Source organism: Astatotilapia calliptera, chromosome 4 (genome assembly GCF_964374335.1).
Source record: "Astatotilapia calliptera chromosome 4, fAstCal68.1, whole genome shotgun sequence".
Classification (NCBI taxonomy): domain Eukaryota; kingdom Metazoa; phylum Chordata; class Actinopteri; order Cichliformes; family Cichlidae; genus Astatotilapia; species Astatotilapia calliptera.
Window position 1 is genome coordinate 35,876,631 of NC_137425.1, and position 9,807 is coordinate 35,886,437.

The 9,807-nt window shown below is 44.3% G+C and overlaps 1 long non-coding RNA gene across 1 annotated transcript; it reads right to left on the bottom strand.

The window, feature by feature from the left end:
* Positions 1 to 2,266: 2,266 nt before the first annotated feature.
* On the bottom strand, positions 2,267 to 5,389 carry LOC145428630 (uncharacterized). The gene is made up of 2 exons (XR_013908932.1): positions 5,264 to 5,389; positions 2,267 to 2,970 (listed from the first exon to the last, which is right to left on the bottom strand). It is a non-coding gene; the product is annotated as an uncharacterized LOC145428630 (long non-coding RNA).
* Between the last annotated feature and the right edge of the window lie 4,418 nt (positions 5,390 to 9,807).

Here is a 9,807-nt window from a genome sequence, read left to right on the forward strand (position 1 = left end):
GCCTCTGAAATTCACGCAGCGAAGCTTCACACAGGAATGTGAAACACACCCACATAGCTGTCTAAATACCAAACACTCATTCCTGTTTAACACCATTATTCTGATTTCAAGACCAGTGAATACATACGAGCACGTCTGAATGGAAGCCAGGGACTCACCATATATACTGTGCATGTCTTTGGACTGTGGGAAGGAACCCATGCAGACTCCACCCAGGAAGGCCCCAGCTAGGGATGGTTGGCAGCAGATCCTCTGGGTGTGAATGACCATGAGTTATTATCATCACTGATGAATTACTAACAATAGTCCATACAGATATTCCAAAGTGGAAAGGCATTCTTCAGCCATCCCACGAGGAGTTTAGACAAAGCTTAACCCCCCTGGTATTAAAAGCCTGCTGTGCCCACTCAGTCAGCTCCTCAGTCAATGCAATTATCCTGATTGGAGGCTCCCCCCTGCTGCACCTCAGCTGTCGGAGCAAAAAGTAAATAGCATGATTCCCTGTGCACACGCATACTTCATGTATGCGTGTGCACAGGGCGTGTGTGACTTCAGGTGTGACTTGCAATGTTAATCCACAGGTTGAAAAAGGAAATGCTATTCAAAGAAATCACCTCAGTGTTACAAGCTCTTCTTGAATGTGAAACATGAGGAGGATGTGCATACTTCAGGCTACTGATCGAACTGCATGCCCATGGGGAGTCAGCTTATCCTACAAGGCTGCTCACACCTTCTTTGGCATCTTTATTGAACAAATAAAGTGAGCTGCTGCTTGGGTATCAAATAATGGATTTGGTTTGTAGCTGGCACAGGGACCCGGTCGTTTCCTGGTTCAAACCTTGTTATCTGCTGTGTGCAGTTTGCATGTCCTCCTTTGCCTGCGTGGGTTTCCTCCATGCGCTCCAACTTCCCAAAGTGAACGTGAATTTCAAATGAAATTCAAACCCCCAGCCCCTGGCATTTAAATCCCTGATCAAACCTGCTGTGCCCACTCAATCAGAATTTCAAATGAAATTCACGTTGGCTTATCTGGAGGTTTTGTTAGCTGAACACAAGCACACAAGATGACTTCTTGTGTACATATGACAGAAACTGGTACACCAGCACTCCCATTCTATGGTTTGTATTCCCTGCTGCCAGCTGTCTGTGTACACAGTCATAGCAGGAAGAGCAGCTGCACTGACGTAAACGTGCTGGTCCACACCCAGCCATCAGGTGTCACAAACAGGCTGGTCTAGATACCTGGCACATTCCCTGCAGGCAATGCAACCATGACAAACACTGCAGCTGCACTAGTGTTGCTACTGTTTCACGGGCAGGGAGACAAGTCAACACTTAGATGAAGAATTGGATACATTAAAGCCCGAGGATCACAGCATCGGGTTTCTTCGCAGACAGACAATAACAAACAAACACACACAAAAATGCTGCCATCTATATGCAAGACCCACCTCAGCTGTCCATCTGCATCTAAAGGTCAAAGGTCACTCTTTGAGGATGCCAGCATTCACATTTTGGACAGAGAAGACAGATGGTTTCAAAGAGCATCAGTGGCTGTATCCCAATTCAGGGTCTGCAGCCTTACCGGTCCTCAAGGGCCGCACTCAAAGAGGCTGGAAGTGCGAGGCTCGTAGGCTCGTGAAATGTGACGGTCTGGCCTCCGTCGTGCCGCCCAGGTTGCCTAGCAACCATGATACTAACAGCTGGAAACATTTCATACAGCTTTGTTTGACAGAAATGAAGGAGAACATATTTAGTTCATTTGTTTGTTTGTTTCTACAAGAGCTTTGTGTGATGTGATGAGTATCTGAGGCTGAGACCACAGGACTGTGAAACATGATTGTTGGGCTTCATTTCTGTGCTGAACAGTCATTTTAAGATCAGTTAGTAAATAACAATTAGTTAATGTTGTTCATGAGACTAAAGTCATCTCACTGTGGTAATGTAAATATAATATGGCCAATATTAAAGTTACTATATTAATCATTATCAGTTATTACAGCAGTGAACATGAACTCTGTGTCAAATACTGAGCCTCAGTAAAGATTCAAGTTGCATTTATTTATATTTCCTATCACCTTAAATCTTCACTCAAACACAAGTATCTGTGACAGTGTGTATACAGATGTATCATATATAAGAGACAAATATTGTTCGTTTAATTTGTTGGCATTACTAAATGTGGCTCAGTGCTTACATATATGTGTAAAAAGCAAATGTAGGAGCTGTGATAACTGTGTCTGATAGAATGAAGAGTAGACTGATATATGAAATATTCCTTTATTGGGTGAGAAAATCAGACCATGTCATAACTGCTGTAAGTCACACAGAATAGATATCAGAGCCTTAAACAGGCTGACGTCTGCTAAATGGGTCAAACTGGGCAGAAAGTCTACAAACACATAACATCCTTATAGAATATGATGTAACACTATAGATCAACTTAGCTCAGAATATATAAAGCATATAAACAGTTACAGCAATATGATGCAACAAACACAGCAGCTACTGATCCAAAATACTCAAAGCTTCATAGAACTGAAACCAACATTTATTTTAGCTCCATCCTGCTGCTGATACAGACTTTAGGTTTCTGAACATTAAACTTGTTGCTGCCTTTCATAGTGTGTAGCTTGAAGGCCCTGAGTACTCTGAGTACTTTCTCCCACACTGGAAACACTGGGATGATCACATTATTTGAACATTACCTAATAAGACTGATTCAGCACAGACAGTTATGTTAAACTTTCCTAGCAGTCCTTCACAAACAGGGAACAGTCTGTCTATTCTCTCCATCTGTCAGCTGCTGCTGGCTCTTCCTCCTCCTCTTCCTCACACACTGCTGAGTTTGTCCTGGTGGATCATCAGGGGTGCAAAACCTCACAGATGATGTGCAGCAGTGGGTCCCTCAGTCTGTCCTCACTCTGGACACTTGCAGTCGTCACACATGGAAATCAAATGTGTGATAAGCTGCAGGATTCAAACACAAGTGTAACTTATAAACACATGTTCATACTTTTATTCCACAATCAGAGAGAAAGAAACAGAGAGAGAGTGCAGGACAGACAGACAGGTGACAGTCTCAGGTGTACACACTGCTACACAACAGCACCAGAGAAGCAGGATTTAGTGTTTGTGTTATTACGAGTGTAAACAAGAAGAGTTCCAGATGGTGCAGTGGACACATGTGTGACTGCTGTGATTAAAGCATCTTTCTTTCAGCTTAACGAGTGAACCGTCAGCTCGTTCAAACACACGTTAAAGTGCGTTTGGCTCGACACCACCGAACAGAGGCAGCAATATAACACAGCTAACATTAACAGTGCAGTGGATCCTGCTTGTGCCGTGATGTTCAGGACTGCAAACCGAGCAGCATCACTGACTTTCAGCTTGTTGTGTTTGTGGATATATGACTGACTTTAATTATCCATAAAATCATCACAATCTCTGTCAGATTAAGGTCGACTATTGAACGGCGTATATTTTAAAGGCTTTAAAACCAAGTTAGTTGTACACATCACTAATGTCACATAACTTTGCCGACATGTGGCCAACATTAATGTTTTAATGTTCTTCGTTATTAAACATTCGCACATAAATAACTGACATCATATTCAGTACTTACTGTTAAAAGTTTACTATGCATTCTGGGATATGTTGGGCCATGAAGTCTACACTGCCACATCCTTAAAATTCAGGGAAATGAAGGACGCATTTCGAGCAGCCTTTGTATTGGGACAGCCTTCGTCGCGTCGCTGTGACGTAGTCGGCCTTAAAATGCAGCCTTTAAGGCTGCAGACCCTGAATCGGGATACAGCCTATGTCCACTGTGAACAACCATCCTTGAACAGAGGGCGGAGCTTTAACGCCCACTCACATCCTGGGCCATTTGACCTCAGGCAATCACGTGATAGGGTGGGGCTAGGTTTAATTATGGGTTCACACGAAACCTTGGCTGATTGTGACCTACACCCATTTTCACACCTTGGCTCGTGTGATTAGGTAATAAATTAGGCTCGTGTGAGGATCAACAGGGGGTCCATGACCCCCTTGGGGGACACTCCTATAAGGGTTAAAAAAATCTGGGACTCTCCTCCATTTGACCTTAGAAATGAAGAAGCTTCTTGGATGAAACGTTTTCAAGAAACTTGAAGTCCTGATGCTTTTCTTTCAAAGCTCCTCAGACTACGATGAGCTGGATCACTGAGAACCTTCACATATCTACATGATGACACTTGCAACTCAAGTAACTTATTCTACTGCATGTGAGCCTGGATCATTGTTGTTTTAAGGATCAGAAAACAGATGCCTAAAAATGTGGTTTGAAACAGGACATGTGGTTCAGGTGGTACCACAGGAGGGGGGCTGCTTACTAATATGACTATATATATATGTAAAAGCACTGTGTGTGTGAGAGAGAGGTTATTGAGACTTGTAGTCAAGTCGATGCTTCAAGTGCTCAAATCGAGGAGAGAGACAGCGCTTTGACCACTCCAGGAGAGTAGTGCTATATAAGTACCAGTCCATTTAAGCATTTAAAACCACTGCTCATCCCCTGCACACTGAGTGGAAGAGTCTGCAGAGCAGTTCTGTGAGAGCTGACTCTCTGCTCACCAGCTGTCCAGAAAAAGATGGTCGGGATTATGCTCAGTCAATATTTCCCATGTGGGAACCAGCTGTTCAGGACTCTGGGTGATGATGTAATGACAAAAACAGTAGACGTGAATTGGATCTTCATATGTATATGTGTGTGTGAGCAACAGATGGCCCAGTGAGTTCAGTCAGTTTATTCAGAAGCCTGTAATGTTATGAGAGGAAACATGCCGAACAAGTCAAAGGATAAACAGCAAGAGTTTGTTCACGAAGCGGCTTAAACAAATCTAAACTATGAATCTACACATTCCTGTTGTGAGAAAATAAATCGGTAACAAAGTAAATCACGATTCATATTTTAAATTTAGCAGCCTGTGTTTACCTTGATGCACAGTGTTGGTAGTAAGTGAACCACATTCCTGCGACGTCAGCCTTGTTAAACAATGGAGTTTTGACTGACTTTAAAAAGTATCAAAAGATTAGTTTTTCAGGAGAACAATGCTCCAAAATATGCCACAAAGTTCTCTTTGACTATAAGCTGTGTTACATGATCTTACACCCACTAACCCCCAACTAAACCCAGCTGTACAGTAAGCATGTTTGCTGTGGGCTGTGGTTCACACTCTCAAACATGTGCACATTTTATCCAGGAAACAGGAAGTGCTGTTACCATGTTGATGTTAGACACCGCAGGTAGCTTCTCTGTCTGGAGTTTGTATGTTCTTCCTCCGCCTGCATGGGTTTTCTCTGCTCCGGCTCCTTACACAGTCCAAAGATAAGCATTAGTGATTAACCTAGACTGGCCATGTGTGTAAGTAAGATAAAGTGCTGAATGGAATAAAGCCCCATATGGGTAAGTGTGGCTTAAAGTCTAAAGTGCTTTCAGTGGCCAGTTGGACTAGAAATGTGCTCTATAAATACCAGTACATATGTTAAGCCACACAACGTCCTTTTCCAAACCTATGAAACCCATAGTACAGCACTGGTACGCTGGAAATGCTTATTTACCCGAGCCATATCTTCTACCACTGACACACTCATTAGTTTTAATAGAGTAAAAAGCAGCTGTCTGTTCATTTTGGTTCGAGGGCTTCAGGCTGCAGCATTTTATTCTGAGAGGGTGAGTTGCACACCATCTTTGCATGAAGGCCCAGAATCTGGATATTTATAATGAAATGGTGGCTTCATATATCAAATATGTTTCATAACACATATATATATTCTTTAAAAAAGTTTTGGGGTAACATGTGTGATATTTGCACAATAAGGTTTTTGTAATTTGATGTTTTTTTTTAATGTGTGCTCAAATATGGGACTTTGCAGGAGTGCTGGATTATTTTGATACTTAGCCATCTTCTTACTGGCTAAAGAAGCTGACTGCACTCCACGAGCGTCTGGCAGCACAAATAAACCAGCTGCTAGTTAACGAGAGACACCCGGAATGGCTAACCGAAGGTCGGACGGTCCTGATCCCCAAGGACCCCAAGAAGGGACCGGTCCCCTCCAACTACCGACCAATAATCTGCCTCAGTACTACATGGAAGCTCCTGTCAGGCATCATATCGGCTAAGATGAACAGGCACATGGGTCAATACATGAGCGGGACACAGAAAGGAATTGGCAAGAATACCAGAGGCGCAAAACACCAGCTACTGGTAGACAGAACAGTCAGCCGATACTGCAAGACCAGACTGACCAACCTGTGCACTGCCTGGATTGATTACAAGAAGGCCTATGACTCAATGCCCCACAGCTGGATACTGGAATGCCTAGAATTGTACCAGATCAATGGGACCCTAAGAGCCTTCATCAGGAACTCAATGGGGATGTGGCGTACAACACTAGAGGCCAACTCCAAGCCCATAGCACAAGTCACCATCAAGTGCGGGATCTACCAAGGAGATGCTCTGTCCCCACTGCTGTTCTGCATAGGCCTGAACCCCCTCAGTGAGATCATTAACAAGACTGGCTACGGATACCGACTACGGAACGGAGCAGTTGTCAGCCACCTCCTGTACATGGATGACATCAAGCTGTATGCCAAGAGTGAACGAGACATCGATTCACTGATCCACACTACCAGGCTATACAGCAATGACATTGGAATGTCGTTCGGACTGGAGAAGTGTAGTCGGATGGTAACAAAGAGAGGGAAGGTAGTCAGAACTGAGGGGATTGAACTACCAGAAGGCAACATTGCAGACATAGAGGACAGTTACAAGTACCTGGGGATCCCGTAGGCAAATGGGAACCATGAAGAGGCCGCTAGAAAGGCTGCAACCACCAAGTACCTGCAGAGGGTCAGGCAAGTCCTGAGGAGTCAGCTGAATGGTAAGAACAAGATCCGGGCCATCAACACGTACGCCCTGCCCGTGATCAGGTACCCTGCTGGGGTAATAGGCTGGCCAAAGGAGGAGATAGAAGCCACTGACATAAAGACAAGAAAGCTCCTTACCATGCATGGAGGGTTTCACCCCAAGTCCAGCACCCTGAGGCTGTACGCTAAGCGGAAGGAAGGGGGCCGGGGACTGGTGAGTGTCAGCACCACAGTCCAGGATGAGACAACGAACATCCAAGAATACATTGGGAAGATGGCCCCAACTGACCGAGTGCTCAGTGAATACCTCAGGCAGCAGAAACCCAAGAAAGAGGAGGGAGACGAGGAACCATCATGGAAGGACAGGCCCCTGCACGGTATGTACCACCGGCAGATAGAGGAGGTGGCTGATATCCAGAAATCCTACCAGTGGCTGGACAAAGCTGGACTGAAAGACAGCACAGAGGCACTAATCATGGCAGCACAAGAACAAGCTCTGAGCACAAGATCCATAGAGGCTGGGGTCTATCACACCAGGCAAGACCCCAGGTGCAGGCTGTGTAAAGATGCCCCAGAGACAATCCAGCACATAACAGCAGGGTGCAAGATGCTAGCAGGCAAGGCATACATGGAACGCCAATATAACCAAGTGGCCGGCATAGTGTACAGGAACATCTGTGCCGAGTATAACCTGGAAGTCCCGAGGTCAAAATGGGAGATGCCCCCAAGGGTGGTGGAGAATGACCGAGCTAAGTTCCTGTGGGACTTCCAGATACAGACGGACAAAATGGTGATGGCTAACCAACCGGACATAGTGGTGGTAGACAAACAGAAGAAGACGGCCGTAGTGATCGATGTAGCGGTTCCGAATGACAGCAATATCAGGAAGAAGGAACACGAGAAGCTGGAGAAATACCAAGGGCTCAGAGAAGAGCTCGAGAGGATGTGGAGGGTGAAGGTAACGGTGGTCCCCGTGGTAATCGGAGCACTAGGTGCGGTGACTCCCAAGCTAGGCGAGTGGCTCCAGCAGATCCCGGGAACAACATCGGAGATCTCTGTCCAGAAGAGCGCAGTCCTGGGAACAGCTAAGATACTGCGCAGGACCCTCAAGCTCCCAGGCCTCTGGTAGAGGACCCGAGCTTGAAGGATAAACCGCCCGCAGGGGCGTGCTGGGTGTTATATACATACACACACATACATACATACATACATACAAGGGAGGGGTAGAGAGAATTTGTGGTCCCTGCCAGGACAGACCTTTCTAAGCTGATTATACTGTCTCTGCACTGAGCCATAATTTAAGGGCGGCAGTATGTCAGTGTCAGTAACATTTATTTATAGCCGTTCCTTGATTTTGCGCACACACAGTTAGTTAGAGACTTGCTTTTAACTGGTAATGAACTTGTGTAATAGTTTTCCATCTTTTACTTTAAACAGCTTGCAATTTCTAAAATGCAAACAAATGAGGCGTTCATTAAAGTATTAAAGCATTTCTTATCCAATTACTGTATTAATTGATGGAATAATCAACAGAATACTCGATTACTAAAATAATCCATCACTGCAGCCCTAGAGATGGTTACAGAAATAATTAAATTGAAGATTTGGCTTAATATAAACAAATTATGATTATATTTGAATAAAAATTATGCTATTTGGAAATATCAGATCAGATCCACATATAAAGATTCAAATAAATTGAGTTGATATTGAGTCAATGAGGTGAATCATACAGAGGAACATGATGAATTTCAGTGAATGTCTCTGTTCAGTAAGTTACTACTTTGTGCTTGTTCAGACATTACAGTTAACATTCCCAGACTTGAGGTATTTGACTTTGATGTCAGGAAATAAAGTTATGCAGTTGCAAAAACAAGAATGGAAAGGTGACGTAGATGAGCTGTGAAAGTATGAAGATGCGTAGGCGAGAATGCAGAGAATCTTGGCGAGAGAGAGGATGCCTGAGGAATGCAGTAGTGTACTGGTACCAATTTCCAAGAACAAGCGTGATGTGCAGAGCTGTAGTAGCACAGATGGATTAACATGAAGATTCATAACATGAAGATATGGAAGAGAGTTGTTGAAGCTAGGGTAAGAATAAAAGTGACAATCAGCAAGCAGCGGTTTGACTTTGTGCTGAGAGTATTACTGTTGTGATATTTGCCTTGAGAACGTTGATAGAGAAGCATAGAAAAGGTCAGAAGGAACTTTACTGTGTTTGTATCTGTGGTGCAGGACCTGTATGAGGACGACAAAGTGGTGAGGTATGCGGTAGGAGTGACAGATGGGTCCAAGGTGGGAGTGGGATTACATCAGGAATGGCTCATATTTGCAGTAATGATGGATTCATCCATGAAGTCGTGCAGGAGTCTCTGTGGACTACGATGACTGCAGGCCACATTGTGATTTGTGATCTAGTGAGAGCGTGGAGCAGTTGGAAGAGAGCCTGGAAAGGTGGAGGTATGCTCTGGAGAGTAGAGCAATGAAATTTAGTATGAGCAAGTCAGGATATGTGTGTGAATGTGAAGGTGACAGGTTTAAAAGTCAACATGCAAGAGGTAGAGATAGTGAAGGCATACGACTTCGAATTTCAAAGGTCCAAAGCAGCAGAGAGTGCACAAAAATAGATGAAGAGAGTGCAGGCAGGGTGGATGAATGTTAGGGGCGATTTGTGATACGATAGCAACAAGAGTAAAAGAGAAAGTTTACAAGATGGTTGTGAAACTTGCTGTGATGTATGGTTGACACTGACAAGAGGCTGCGTTTTTCATTCGGAGTGAGCAGGACTAAAAAGTACATCAGAGGGACAGCTCAGGTTTGAGGTTTAGAGATAAATGTTAGAGAGGTAAGGCTGAGATGATTAGGACATGTGTAGAGGAGGGATAGTGGCAAACAAA